Source organism: Camelus dromedarius, chromosome 9 (assembly GCF_036321535.1).
Source record: "Camelus dromedarius isolate mCamDro1 chromosome 9, mCamDro1.pat, whole genome shotgun sequence".
In the NCBI taxonomy this organism is placed as follows: domain Eukaryota; kingdom Metazoa; phylum Chordata; class Mammalia; order Artiodactyla; family Camelidae; genus Camelus; species Camelus dromedarius.
Window position 1 is genome coordinate 3,469,342 of NC_087444.1, and position 15,579 is coordinate 3,484,920.

General features: G+C 44.1%; 1 long non-coding RNA gene across 3 annotated transcripts; it reads right to left on the minus strand.

Annotated features, from left to right (window-relative positions):
- Positions 1-607: 607 nt before the first annotated feature.
- Positions 608-14,529, minus strand: LOC135321992 (uncharacterized). Of its 3 annotated transcripts, none has more exons than XR_010382174.1 (5): positions 14,481-14,529; positions 13,238-13,541; positions 12,276-12,420; positions 3,021-3,111; positions 608-2,168 (listed from the first exon to the last, which is right to left on the minus strand). It is a non-coding gene; the product is annotated as an uncharacterized LOC135321992 (long non-coding RNA). The 3 variants fall into 3 exon arrangements; XR_010382173.1 differs by lacking the exon at positions 608-2,168 and adding an exon at positions 2,270-2,796; XR_010382175.1 differs by lacking the exons at positions 608-2,168; positions 3,021-3,111 and adding exons at positions 10,243-10,882; positions 11,824-12,122.
- Positions 14,530-15,579: the final 1,050 nt, after the last annotated feature.

The window sequence follows — 15,579 nt, forward strand, 5'->3', positions numbered from 1 at the left end:
CAAAACGTAGCAATTAGCCTTTAGTGTGATATTTTCCAGATGGATAAGAGCACACCAAAACTATGGAATCCTAACACCGTCTGCCCTTCATTGATCATACCCAGTTTTCAGGTGTGTGCAGTGGGGTGGAGTCACTTTATGATAATTATTACTTAGCAGATTGAAGATTATAGGAAGTATCCAAAGGAGTGATCTGCTTGGTCCTATAGACAGCACTCCTGTTAGCACAAATCAAGTGCCTGGTATGTGGTAGGTGCTCAGTCAGTATCTGTTGAATGGATGAATGAGTGAGTGCTGTTTCTGATTTGTTTCAGAGCTGGGATGAGTGTCACATTTTGTTATTCTCTGAGGTCACGATCATCCAGATAAATCGTCCTCACCCTGCTAAGCTATTACTATAACAGCTGGAGCCTAGGGGGAGAAAAGGCCCCCAAGCAATTCTTTTTTCTCCATCCTCCAACCCTGGCCTCACCTCCTCCTGCCCCATTATGCTGCTGAGGGGTCTAGGCAAAGGAGGGGAAAACACCATTTCTAAGAAAGCAGGCAGGATAGGCAATTTCAAATGGGTTATGCCTGCTAGAAAAAGGGAGGTAGACTCCGTCATTCACAAACTTTATCCTGCGCAGGACCACAACCTCCCTGGAAAATTAATGGCATAGGTAGCATTTATTCAGTCATTCAGGAAGTCTTGGTGAATATCTAATGTGTCATCTAAGAACTTCTCCAAGGGAATGGGGTGTCTCTGCAAGATAGAGGGCCCTAATTTCAGTACAAAAGACATATATGTATATATATAAAACTTTAAAATGATTTCAATTAATATTTAAGGCTATGAAGAAAATAAAAGAATATTGTGATGAAGCGTATGGGAGATTGGCAATCTTTATAACAGTGCCTATAATTTGTTCGTTGCTATGCCCAGGCATTGTGCACTTGAGTTGCACCATGATAGCTTCTACTGTTATGTTTTTCCATTACTGGGAAGAGGAGATCTAGGGTTGAGTTACTTCCACCGAGAGTGAGCAGGTTTTTAATGAGGCTGTGTAGAGTTAATTTTTAGAAGGTAGAACTTTCCTGAGAGTCCCTCTGGCTTTCACATAGTCCTGGCTGACCGTCACAAAGCAGGTCAGACCCATTCTTTTGATATCAGACAACTTGGCAAGAATTCTGGGCAATTTACACTCAAATCTAAATTGCACGAGACTATTCATTTCCTCCCACAATCCCCAACCCTGGATATTGTCAGTCTTTTTAATTTTTGCCAATCTGATGGGTAATAAGTGGCATCTCATTATTCTTTGATTACCGGTAAGATTTTTGTTGTTTTATGATATATTGTGATCATGCTGTATGTAATTTTGCATCCTTTTAAAATTAATATGGTATCATAAGCATTTCCCCATATTATTATGCTGAATTATTTTCTAGTCTCTGTTGACACAGAAAAAAATGTTGCTAATTCCTGTTTTATCTTTTTGTCCTTAGAACATATTTCATCAAGGCAGCTCTCTCATATCTGTTGACAGTATGTAACCTCGTGAGACAAACAAGCTTTTAGCAAGAGATGATGTAGACAATTTAAGAAAATCTGCAATCCAAGTTTCTTTTCCCTTAGCCCCTGTTTGTGTAGCGATTCCAATGGAGCATGTTGAATAACATTGAATAATCATACCTCTTCATAAAGCACTGGAGGCGGCCATCCATTGATCGAGCTGACGGTTTGCCGCGGGCCTCAACAGTGCCTCGCAGCCATGGGAATTCAGTGCTGTGTTATCTGATAACGTGCTCTGCGGTGGAAATCTTAAATTGCCACTCAATCCCTAAATTCCTTCTGGGATGTCTTCCTGTATGACACAGCCCACAACACTGTAATGAATTCACAGAGTCCTTACAGCTCTGGTTCTAAGTACAAATTACATTACATAAATTTCACGTACTGGTTTTGGATTTCAAAGGTAGAAGCACGATGGAGAGAATCTTCCTGCATTGTCAACTGTCGAATTTTGCTGCAGCCATGGTCTGATGTCCAATCCCCAGCTTTGCAGATGTCAGAGGGCAGTTACAGCCACTTTTTGATCCCTGGGCCACAGCGATGGCAACTCCGTGACAACCTCCTGATTGCTCATCCTGCTTTCTGTGGGGCAGGAGCAGCTCCCCTGGAAGGACAGCTGAGCAGTGTCATTGTGGGGGCTATCCCTAGAAGCCCAGTCCAGAGCTGGTTTGTCCAGCCTTCAATTTTATAAGCACTTAACTTCCTGTATTAAATAACTTCTCTTTAACAGAGTGATTTCTTTTTACTGCAGTCGAACCCTGACTGATACCATTCTTGTTCTTATCATCACATTTTAAATGTACTATTACATTGAAAATGTAATATAACATTTTTTCTCATCTCTGGCAAACAAACATCACTTTAAAATTCTTAAGTATACATTGATACAAGTGTGTCTACATTTGGGCAAAGTGCTAACTTTAGTTGGCAGTTATACCCACAAAAATCACATGCGTAAGTATGACGCACATATTTTAAAATTATTATATGAAAACATAACAGGAAAGTTTTAAGAAGATTAAAAATAGGGAAAAACTCAATTCTGATGTCCCTTTTTTGCGATTATATTCATTGACAGATAGATGAATGATAAATGACAGCTAGTCAGAGAAACACGTAGCAGAATGGTTAGGAGAGCAGGAACGTTGTGTCAGACCAGCTCAGTTCAAACCTTGGCTCCAGTACTTGCCAGAAGCATGTGTTTGGGTAAGCTTTTTATTCTCTCGAAGCCTCAGTCTTCTCATCTATAAAATGAGGGTAATGCTAGCACCCAACTCATTCAGTTGTTACATAAGTGAGATGTTGTATATAGAATTATTAGCATAATGTCTGGCATATATAGCTCAATAAATGTTAACTGTCACAGAGACAGATAAATTACTTTTTTTTTTTTTGCATGGCTTACTCAGAAAATACAGGACTATTAGGACAAAGATTCTAAAAGTTTTGGCAAGGAAACTATACTTACTGGTTTTGGTTATTTCTGTGCATCATTTCATACACTGTAAGGTATGTTGGCTGTCTTCTCCAAAGAGCCGTCCAAAATTCCTGAGGAAATGCTAGATGATGAAAGAAATTACCTTTAAATGTTTTCAGAACTTGCTAGTACTTGCTAATTCTGCACAAGTTATATTTAAAATCTGACTACAGTTGAGTCAGCTTTGGGCTTTTATTAACCCAGGGCGTGTTGGTTTGGGGACCGCTGGACGTTGGCAGTAGCGTAGGTGTCAGCGCACAGCGGAATGGGGAAACCCAGATTCTGTCTAGAGTCTGTTCCCGATGATGTCTCCGTCCCAAGACGAGCGTGGACTAAAGTCAGAATAACATGTTTGCCATTAAGCGACAAATTACCATTGAAAAGCTGAAGGGGCTGGAGAAAACTGGGTTGCTGGGGAATCAGGAGGAGCCCGGGGAGCAGGCGAGGGGCTCAGGCAAGCTGCAAACTTTCTCTGGGGTCAGAACCTCATTTGTGAAGTGAAGGGACTGAACTGAAAGATGCTGTTTCCCAAGAGCTGGCCAATACAGAATTTTCTTTCTTTTCTTTTTAAACAGAGGGTCTGGGATTGAACCCAGGACCTCATGCTAAGCGTGCACTCTACCACTGAGCTATACCCTCCCTCCAGGAAGAACTTTTCTGAATAACTGGCCACTGAGAAAGCAAAGTCTTAAATGCTCATTATCACAAAGGTTGAAATTCAAAGATAAAATGAGGAACAGAATTATAATACTTGGAGAGACAATGAAAAATTTGTCCGTATTAGAAGATACTGTGTTGAGACATTCCCATTATGCTATTTGGGACCAGCAACTACAGCTGTGCCGCAGGAATCACAGCCGGGCAGCGCTGTGCCGCCTGCCGCGTTATCTCGGTTTGGGGGACTGGAAGCGGCCTTTAAACAAGACTTCCGGGTGCCTCCTGGAGTCACTGCAGTTTGAGGACCATGGGTCTTGCGTATGTATTTTCTTTGACATCTGACTACAGAGACAATTCAATTTGTTAAAGGATCCTAAATTATTTTGCCCAGCATTTTTCTTTAGAAAATATTTTTTAATTATAAAAAGAGTATAACTTAAAATCATTTACACTGTTCAAAGGCATCTACTTTGGTTTTTTCAACACTTATTTTTTTACATGACTATTATTCTTACTGTCTCAACAACTGTGTATCTTCCTTTTTGAACTTAATATTATAGCAAATATCCCCGTTATTAAAACTATTTTAAGCATCATTAACATTTTTAAAACTGCATTTTTCTTATGACAAAATTAATGCCTACTTATTATAGAAAGATGAAAATATACAAGTGGAAAAGAGAATGAAGTCCATGATCCTACCCTCCAAAAATCACCATTGTCTCTGGTGTATCACTGTCGAGACTTTTGCTGCATATATAATACATACATTTATTTTTAAAGCAAAACTTGATCATACTTTTTGAATTGTTTTATACTCTGTTTCTATTTACTGTTCTGTGAGTATTTTTAATGCCAACAAATATGCACAACATAAAACTCTGTATTTCCTGAAACGTGGGTTAGTTTCAGTTCTTTTGTCATCTCCAGTTTTAAAAAGGTCTCCTAAATGCTGCTTTTGCCACGTATTTCTATGTCCTGTTAATGTCCCTTATTGTTGGGCTTAGGACTCTTTCTAGGTTTTGCTATTACAGAGTACTTTGTGTTGCATATTCTTGTGACACATTGTTAGGCTGTCACACTGGTAAGACTGTAGAATAGAAAAGTGAGGTTGCAGGGTATAGGACTACGTGTTATAAACGTGCAGTCACCCTCTGGAGGATGACACCAGTTTACAGTCCTCCATCAGAGTCCTGAGCCGCCTGCTTCTGATCCTCACCGACACCAGATGTCGTTAGTCTGCAATTGCCAACCTGGTAGGCCACAAAGGATACTGTATTTTTGTTTCAACTTGCATTTTCCATGTTAATAATGCTGCACTTGTTTTTCACATGCTAATTGGTCATTTGTCCACGTTTTTCAAGTAGCCCCATTGATACCTGCTGTCTTAGACCATTTGGGCTTCTATAATAAATTGCCACAGACTGGGTGGAGCTTATTTCTCACAGTTCTGGAAGCTGGGAGGTCCAAGACCAAGGCGCCGGCAGGTTCAGTGTCTGGTGAGGATCTGCTTCCTGTTACAGACGTCCTCTTCTTGTTGCGTAGTCACATGGCCGAGGGCAGGAGAGCTCTCTGGGCCTTTTATAAAGGCAGAGCCCTCACGACCCAGCCACCTCCCGAAGGCCTTGCCTCCTCACACCAGCACGGGGCGGGGGGGAGGGGGGGTTAGATTTCAGCGTATGAATCTGGGAGGGACACACACACTCGGTCAAGTGTTGATCACCTTCCCTTCCACTAGCAGCAGAATCTATTTACACAGCCAACTAAGGTGAGGCTTGGGCATGTGACCTGCTGATAAAGTGTCAGCAGAAGATTTGTGACTAAAGGTCTGAAATGTGCCTAGGGGGTGGGGAGTGTTTGCTGGTCCCCTGCCACCCCTGTGAGAAGCACGTGCCCTGGCCAGCCTGCCGCCAGAAGCGGGAGGAACACAGGGGACGCACCTGGACCCCACCTGCAGCCGAGCCCAAGCCCGAGCAACCTGAGTTGCCCTGTGTGTCGTACTAAGAATAAGTGTCATTTCACACTAGAATTCTGGGTCTCTTTATTACTCATCAAGTTTACGGCAATAGTTAACTGAGACAGTGCCCCAGCCCCTTTTCCACTGTTTTAGTTCCTTACTGATTTGTAAGAACCAAGGACACAATTGCTTTGTTAGTCTGATGTCACATGTAATTTCCCCTTTTTGATGTTTTCTTTTTAGTTTTGGCTCCTGTGTTTATTGATTTACTGAAGCTTTGTGTTTCTTTGTAGACAAATCTGGCATTCTTTTCCTTTATGGCTTTAGCCTTTGGTATTATCCTTAGAAAAGCCTTTCCACCTCAAGATACCATAAATATCTGTTTTCTTCTAGTACTTTTATTGCTCCAATTTTTACAGTAAATCTTTAGTCCATTTGTAATCTGTTTTGATAAAGGATATGAAATACCTATCAGCTAATTCTCTTTTTATTTAAGTATAGTTGATTTACAACGTTGTGTTAGATTCTGGTGAACAGCAAAATGATTCATTTATACATATATATACATTTTCTTTTTCATCTTCTTTTCCATTATGGCTTATTATAGGATATTGAATATAGTTCCCTGTGCTATAAAGCAGGACCTTGTTGTTTATCTATTTTATATAGAGTAATTTGTACATGTTACTCTCAGACTTCTAATATATCCCTCCCCAACCCCCGTGCCCCTTTGGTAACCATAGGTTTGTTTTCTACATTTGTGAACTTATTTCTGTTTTTAAATAAGATCATTTGTGTCATATTTTAGATTCCACATCTAAATGATATCATACGATATTTGTCCTTCTCTGTCTGATTTACTTTACCTAGCATCATAATCTCTAGATCCATCCATGTTACTGCAAATGGCATTATTTCACTCTTTTTTATGGCTGAGTAGTATACCACTGAGCATATGTGCCACATGTTTATCCATTTATCTGTTGAACATTTAAGTTGCTTCCATGTCTCGGCTATTGTAAATAGTGCTGCTAAGTAATCATCTAATTCATACACATACTTGGGCCTATTTTTTTTATTGAGATATAACTGACATTTTAGTTTCAGATGTACAACATAATGATTCAATATTTATATATATTGTGAAGTGATCATTACAATAAGTCTAGTTAACATCTGTCACCATATATGGTTACAATTTTTTTTCTTGCGATGAGGACTTTTAAGATCTACTCTTTTAGCAACTTTCAAGCAGGTGATACGGTATTATTAACTATACTCACCATGCTGTGCATTACACCTGCATGGTATTTGTTTCATAACTGGAAGTTTGTATCTTTTAACCCCCTTTACCCATTTGACTCACTCCCCACACGCTGCCTCTGGCAACCCCCAATCTGTTCTCTGTATCTATGATCCTGGTTTTGTTTTGTTTTAGATTCCACAAATAATGAGATCATATGGTATTTGTCTTTCTTTGTCTGCCTTATTTCACTTACATAATGCCATCCATGTTGTCACAGTGCCGGGATTTCATTCTTTTTTTATGACCTAATGATATTCCGTTGTGTGTGTGTGACACACATACACATATATATTACATATATATATGTTACTCCATTTTCTTTGTCCATTCATCCATGGATGAACACTTAGGTTGTTTTCATATCTTGGTTATTGTAAATAATGTTGCAATAAACATAAAGATAAGTATAGTTTTTCAAGTTAGTGTTTTCATTTTCCTTGGATAAATATTCAGGAGTGAAATTGCTGGACATACAGTAGTTCTATTTTTCATGTTTTGAGGAAACTTCATGCTGTTTTCCCGGGCGGTTTCACCAATCAAATTCCTATTAACAGTACACAAGTGTTCCCTTTTCTCCATATCCTCACCAACACTTTTTATTTCCTGTCTTTTTGATAATAGCCATTCTAACAGGTATGAGGTAAGGTTGTGATTTGCATTTCCCTGCTGATTATTGACGTTGAGCATCTTTTCATGTGCCTGTTGGCCCTCTGTGCGTCTTCTCTGGAAGAATGTTTATTCAGATCTTCTGCCCATTTTTAAAGTGGATTCCTTTTTTTTTTCCCCCTGCTATTGAGTTCCATGAGTTCCTTATATATTTTGGATATTAATCCCTTATTATATAAGTGATTTGCAAATATTTTCTTCCACTTAGCAGGCGGCCTTTTAATTTTATTGATGATTTCCTTTACTGTACAAAAGCTTTTTAGTTTGATGTAGGCCCAGTTGTTGATTTTTTTCTTTTGTTGTCTTTGCTTTTAGAGTCAGATCCAAAAACTCATCATCAAGACTGATGTCAATGGGCTTACTCCTTATGTTTTCTTCTGGGAGTTTTATGGTTTTAAGTCTTATTTTCAAATCTTTAATCCATTTTGAGTTAGGTTTTGTGTGTGGCGTAAGACAGTAGACCAGTTTCATTCTTTTGCATGTGGCTGTCCAGTTTCCCCAACACCATTTATTGAAGAGACTGTCTTTTCTCCATTGTATATTCTTGGCTCTTCTGTTTTAAATTAATTGACCATATATGTGTGAGTTTATTTCTGGGCTCTCTGTTCTATCCCATTGGTCCATGTGTCTGTTTTTATGCCATACTGTTTTGATTGCTGTAGATTAAGTCTGTTTCTAGTCTTTGAATTCTCTTCCACTGCTCTGTTGTCTGTCCCAGTGGCACACTATCATGTTTCTAAATTTAATTTTATTTATTTCGGTCTCATGATTTATTTAACTTACATTGACAAAACTATGCTATAATTTGAGGATGCATATGCAGGTATTAAGCGTAGAAAGTAAAGGAAGGAAATGGTAGTCACAAAATTGAGGAGTGTGGCCACTGCTGAGCGTGACAGTGGGGTTGTGAATTGGGAGGTGCACACAGCTGGCTTCTGGGGTGCTGCCAACATTTTATTTCCTGACCTGGAGGAGATTTTACAGGGGTATGATTCTTTAGCATAATTCTTTAACTTGCACCAGTGTGCCTTACTTACTTTTTCTATAAAGATGCTATGCCTCACAATTTAAGAGTGTTTTTAGAGGTTCTTACTGTGCTCAGAGCACCTTCAGCATGTGTGCAGAGAGGACACAGAAAGTAGTCTAGGGGGGCGGTGGGTGTGGGTGTGGGTCCTTGTACTCGGGAAGTTCAGAGAGCATTGATATAAACATTATTTGGTCATAGTTCACAGTTCACAAAAGCAGAGGGTCTGTGAGAATGTTTGTTCAAAATCTCCAAAACTTCCCACAACACATTCAGACTTTCAGGTCATGCGCCGAGATGCCCCTCAGTCCCTCACTCCCAGTCTTCCCGGTGCCCACGTTCCCACTGAGGCAGGCACTGCCGCGTGCCCGGCTCCCTCCACCCCTCTGCTGAGCCTCCGGAGCATTCCCTTCCCGGATCCTTCCAGACCATCCTCACTACTCAACTGGAATGCTGGGAATGTTGCCAACTGTTAAGCCGTCATTACTCAGTGTTCTCACACATGACTTCTGATCCAGAAAGTGTCCTTATCAACCACTTCCAGACACTCTCACTGCCTCCTGGGCAAAGGCCAGTCCTCTGCAGGCCCCGACTTGTGCCTGCAGTCTGCCTTTTGCCTCATGCCTCTGACTTCCTAGTCACGTCCTACATTTAAGGCAGCTGGACTTTGCAATTTTCCTCATCTGTGCCACATTTCCAGCCTCCAGGACGTTGTCTTTCCATCTCAACATCCCAAATAGCCCAGTCTTCAAGGCCAACCTCACAGGCTTTCTTCACAAAGGCACCCCTGCTCTGTTCTGCTCTGCTCCTCTCCTGCCCTCACTCTCTTCTCCCCTGGGGTATGATCGGTTAGCAGTCGGTGTGGATATCCCCCTACTCCCACCCCTCTGATGCCCCATGTCCTTTTCTGCTGAGAACCCCTTCTGGGATTGCCCAAGGCCTCCCTGATAAAGTTCAACAGGCATTAGGGCTCTCAGACCCCCTCCGGTCCTGTCTTAGGTCACAGTCTTGTGTGGACCCTCTGCTCCACCCCAAATCACCTCTTTTCTAGTCTTGAAACACCTGGTGGTACCCGCATCACTTTTTCAGTCCATTCTTTCCCTCCATCCTAGCTGCCCTCTCCTTTATTTGCTTGTCCAAACCCAGCTCATCCTTTTACACTGAGTTTAGACAGCACCTCTCTTCCAGGAAACGCTTCCTCATTGCTCTGGTCCAACTTGCTATTTCTTACCTCTGAACTTTTGGACATTTAATTTCTGTTGATGTTTGTCACATCTGTCCTTACATTTTCATTTTGGTACTGGCTTATCTAGCCAATTAATTATCAGCTCCTAGAGCTGATGTTCGATGTCTCAGCCTTTCTCTATTTTTAATATTGCCCATGCTTTGGCGTGTTGTGTCTCAGTACCATGAGTTACTTGGTGGAGACATATTGACTGACCGCTAACCATGTACCTAACTCAGTTCTGAGCAACTGCAGGCTCCCTGGCCTGGGGACTGTACATTTACCTTCTTCATACGCTACTTTTATTGCTTGAAAAATGGCGATAATTTTATTCCATGAAAGAATGGATGGGACAAAGCTAAACTGGACATACACTCTACATTTTTATGTCATGTGTTTTTATTATTACTGAAATTTGTTTCTTAATTCAGATGGAACAGAGGAAGCCAGTTTGTCTGGGGTGTGGCTGCACTCGCCAGCTAACTTGTGGTAAAAGCTGATAGGGTTTGGATTCCACTAGATAGCTTAGGGAAAAAGGAAAGAACCAACACAAATTTTCAGTGAATTCTCCTTATTAAAGCCCTCAGAGCTGAAGGTTAAAACAAGCTCTGTGACACACAGGGGAAACAGGCTGTGACTTTTCCTTTAGAAATTAAAGCTGAGGACAAGCCCAGCCTGTGCTGTGTGCACCATCAGACCCCTACACCCATCTCCCCGCTACACACCTCCTCTTGGAGGACCCACCAGCACCTTGAACTCCTGGCAGCAGAAGCTGGCTCCTCATTTCCCCACCTGAGCTCTTTTTTGTCACGTGCGGCACCACCTTCCAGCAGTTCTCCAGAACCGTGGGAGCCGGGGAGCCCTCCTGTCCCTTTATGGCTCCCCTTCCTCGTGCTGAATTTCCTTCTGAAAACCACCGTTGTCTCCCATCCCTCCTCTTAGTCCTCTCAGTTCAACCATTGCAGAAGCTGCCTCTCGCCGTGGATTTCCACAGTGCCACCTCGGGGGTCTTTCTAAGCTGTAAATGAGCAAATTTGCCACGCTTTGAAAACTGTTTCTGTTCTCTCTGAACCACATGCCTCCCCTGTCCTGTCTACCTGGAGACAAACGCATCCTTGGAAAGCCTGCATGGGTGTCTGTTCTTCTGGGTCCTCTTGGAGTCTCCCAGTGAACTGATGTCCTTGCTTCCCTCTACTTCTGTAGCTGCCCGGCAGGTCCCTGACTGCAGCCTAACACTCTCTCTACTTAGGGTTTCCAGTGTGTCTTCTGTTCTAGACCATGAGCACTGGGGATGGCAGACTGACTTACTCATTTTGGTATTGCTCTGCCCAGTACCTGAGAGCAGTTGCTGTCTGCTGACTTGACCACGCAAGAAGATCATGGCACGCTGGTAATCCAGCAGAAAGGTGGGATATGCTGTCTTGTCATTTAAGCAGCATCTTGGAGCCCCCAAACAGCTAGTAGTCACCGCATGGCTTTGCCCTGCTCTGTCCCTCTGTGCATTTGATAGGCAGTCCTCCTTTCCTGCTGCATCTCTTTGCCATCAGCCACCCCTTTGCAGTAGTAAGCACATTTTCCCTATGTCTGCATAGGGCAGTGGAAGGGTCACTGAATTTGGCATAAGTAAGTAGACCTTGAACTCATCCTGGCTCTTCTGTATGACCTTGGACAAGTCAAGTATTTTTTCTCAGCCTCAATGGCAGGGCCAATGTAGTTAGGTGACCATGAGTGGTTTTAGAAGTGCTCAGGGGTAGGGGGCAGCAGCTGGAACTGGGGCCTGGACCTGGCCTTAAGGCAGAGCAGCTCCATCTTGGTGTGTTTTCATGTGTTCATACATCTTGGTAACACTTAGTTTGAATGAAGCGTTCCTCAGTCAAAACCTGTTTGAAAATCCCTGGCTTAGATGAGTTTTAAAATCCCTTTCCTCCTTCTGTTATCTTAGGAACCACAGTTCCTCACCTGCGACTAAGGAAAAGGCTGTGCTGGTCTTCTGAAAAAGGATGATTACTGGCCGGAAAGATTTCTCCCTCTTGAGTTTCCTTAAAATTGAAAGCTAATCGTGGGTCCCGCTGGTTCTCCGCACTGACCTGATCTGCACAGTGCTGGCTTACTTGGACTTTTATCGTCTTTCCAACTTTTATTCTCAGTTCATGCCGAGATTTGCTAGTTGACTATAAAACACGGCTCTGCAGTGAGGTCATCTTGGAGACTGGCTTCCTGCTCTAAGAGACCAGAAGCAGGCCCAAACTTGCTTTCCTCTGAGTTGGGTGGAAAGAGAACCACTGGGTATTGGCAGGATTCATTTTAGAACTTATCATTTAAAAAGCATTTGTTTAGAAAACTTTGGGATTCAAACTAAAATTCAGTGCATTAAAGGATAAAAGAAAAAAATGCATTTGCTGGATACCTACCACGTGGAAGGGTGTGTTGGGAGCAGTGTGGGGAGTGAAAAACAGAGACTGTCTTCTGTCTTCTCTTAGGGAGCTTTTAGACCAGAAATCACTCAAGAAATGATTCAATTAATATAACAATTTGAGGCTCATCAATGTTTGTCTCCTAGAAAATAGAAAGAGAACATGTGAGCCATGGTGACCTTGTTGGTATAACCTTCAAAGATGACTTGAGTTCAGCCTTGCTCTTTGTGATTTGAGCCTGAATTCTTTGCAGTTCGTACATTAATGGTTCAATGGATAGAAGGCACATTACAAATTCTGTAATAATTGTTACTCAGTGACTGACTTATTGCTTTGTTTTATTTTTAATTTGAAGCAAACTTGCCAAAGAAAGCATGGACTTTTGCCTCTCCACCTTTCCACGTGCTGTTCCCTCAGTCTGGAACATTCTTCTCCCTGTCCTCATATCTCCTTACTACAGTTAACTGGTTCTCTAAGCCTCTGTTTAGAGTGTGGCCCCCTTTGGGAAGCCCTCCTAAGTCTGGGTTTATTCACCCCTCTTGTGTCCTCCAAAAACATCTTGCACTCACCCTTGCTGTAGAGACCGCTTGCCTTTTGTTGTATCAGTCTGTTTCCGTAGCACTAGCCTGTAATACTAGCTTACATGCAGGAGACTTGCTGGTTACTAGGTGTGGACTCACTCAATCCCCTCACTGCTGGGAGGTAGGCGTTGGTATCACCACTGCACGCGTGGGCAGACTAAGGCGCGCTGGGGCTGCGGGGCTTGCCCGGGGCGCACAGCTAGCGCACGGCAGAGCTGGGACTCCAGCCCTGTCAGCCTAGCTCCGGAGTCTGTGCCGTTAAGCTTGCTGCCAGGACAGCCTTGCTGGCAGGTGTATCCCAGGGCCCAGCAAACTGCTTGGCATGTGGAAGGCATTAAGGCATACTTGTTGGAAGAGTGGACGAAGCATGCTCCTCACCTCCAGGGGTTTCCTGCACGGTGGCCTGGTTCCAGAGAGCTGTAATGTGAGGCTGGGGGCAGAGATTTCAGGAGAGGCACAGAGCCAGGGCCGAGGGCCTGAAGAGGAGGGAGAGACTCACGGGGTCCGGGAGCTGGGGACTGACGAGTGGACTCGACATTCTCACACAGGGAGCCGGGGTCTCCACCAGGCAGGGACTGCCCTTTCTGGTTGTGTCAGGGCAACCTGCGATGTGTCTGGTTCGGAATCTTGACCAGATGACCTCAATTTTAAGAGAAATATTATGTATCTGATTTGTAGAAATCTAGTAAAAACAAAAAACAAACATTTTTCTCTCAGTGCTAAGCAGTGAAGAAATTAAACTTGCAGGAACCATCTGCACAGCAGAGTTTCCAAAGCACAAAGAAAGAGCAACTTCCTTTCTAAATGGGTTTTCAAAGAGCTTGTATAGAGGAAGTTGTCATGAGCCACCGCGGTTTGCGAAGCCCCAGGTTCGCGGGGGGCACAGAATGTCCGCAGAGGCTGGCTGAGGACACGGTGGGGGCGACACCCCGCCTGCCCACAGCGCTTTCGTCCCGAGTGCTGAGTGCTAAAATCCACACATGTTTTCGCAGCGCTCACTTACACGTGCTCAGGGAGGGTTTAATCTACAGACAAGGAGCATCACAGCAGGCAGGTCAGCACGTTTTGCCACAACGAGTTCTGGGCCTGGTCTTGCCCTGCTTCCTGAACACGCCTGACTCTTTCCCAGCACCCGGGGTCCTGGCCTCTCCTCCTTCCCCGGGACCCGTCCAAAGCCTCCCCCTTTTCCACTGAGCCTTCCCAAGCAACACCGCTGCTCACCAGCCTCCCAGTTTTAGGGACTACTGCAGCATCTGTCATTTGCAGTAAAATGGCAAAGGCTGTACTAGGTGATCGCCTCGCACATCGGGCTGTGGGCTTTAAGACCTGCTTCTGCCAGTTTCTGGGCACGCCCCTTAACTTCTCCAAACCTTTGCCCCAATAGCAGGTCCCGCAGTCTGGGGTTATTGTGAGAACCAGCTGAAGAGATACGGTGCCAGGCAAGTACCCCTCTCTCATGGGCCGATCCTGTAAGACAGGACCCCAGACGCCTCCCTTTGTCTCTGGGTCCTCTCTGGCCCAGGTGGTGTCCCAGAAATGACTTTGGGGTCAGAGGTCGTCTTACCACCACATACAGCAGACACAGGCACAGGGAAGTTGGACAGGGACTGAAGCTACTCACCCAGTGTCTATGGCCCCCTTAGTGGGAAGGATCCTTTCTGGGCTACAGAATAGAATGTGCTAGAGCAGCTTAATCACTGGCTTATTCATTAACCAGCTCAGGGAGAGTTTGGCTGTGAAGCTCACTTACATTTGGGGCATTCGCCTTTTTTAACCCTACTGCCTGTCTCATCTTGATCCTTTGGTTTTATTAAAAAAAAAAAAAAAAAAAAAGAGAAAGAAAGTGAAGCCAACCCAAATGGAACAAAAAGGCCTATTGCCCCAGAGCTGGCAGAGGCACCTGGGGACCCGCCTCTCAGGCCCAGGTGCCATCTGTTATCCTGCATCCCAGAAAGCGCTCCCTGCTTCCTGGTACTCACTCCTCTGCAAAGCAGGCCCCAGGGATTTTTCATGAGATTAAAAAGCAACTATCCTGAAGGTCCCACCGTGAGTCAGTGCCCGGGTCGGAGGCACTGCAGCCAAGGAGGCAGCAGCCTGTGCTGGGCACCTGGGTCTCAGGGCCCGCTGCAGGGGCAGAAAGACGCAGCAGGTCTGAGCCGTGGGGACCCCTGGGGTTTGGGTCTGCCCCTGTGCTCAGGAACAGGCCAGTCTGCCTGCAGATTTTCATGTTTACAATTCTCAGTTGTTTAATCAAAAGTAATTGAAACTAGGGGGCAGGGTGAGTGGGGGGCAGGGAAAGACTGCCTCTGGGCCGTGGGGGTCAGGATTTGGTCCTGACCATGACACATGGCGAAATTCTTTGGAAAACATAAGCCCCATTGCTCTTGCCAGACATTTCCAGGCTGTCAACAGTTGCTGACATTGGCTAAGCAGCCAGACAGGCCCTGTGCTGTGTGTTTGGTGTTGTTTCATTTCATCCCCGTGACAGGCCTGCAAGGTAGGCCTTCTCGGTAAGCGTTCTGTCCCCACTCGGCCGATTCGAAGCTGAGATGCAGAGTGGTTGGTAACTGGCCCAAAGTCATGTAATTAGAAAGTGGCAGGACTGAGACTTGAGCCCAGGTCTGACGGATGCCCGAGGCTGCGCATTCAGCAGCGCAGAGGGCAAGTAAACTGTCTCCGTTCCCCCGGCTCAGTGACATCAGGGGGCATAGACGTGAGCC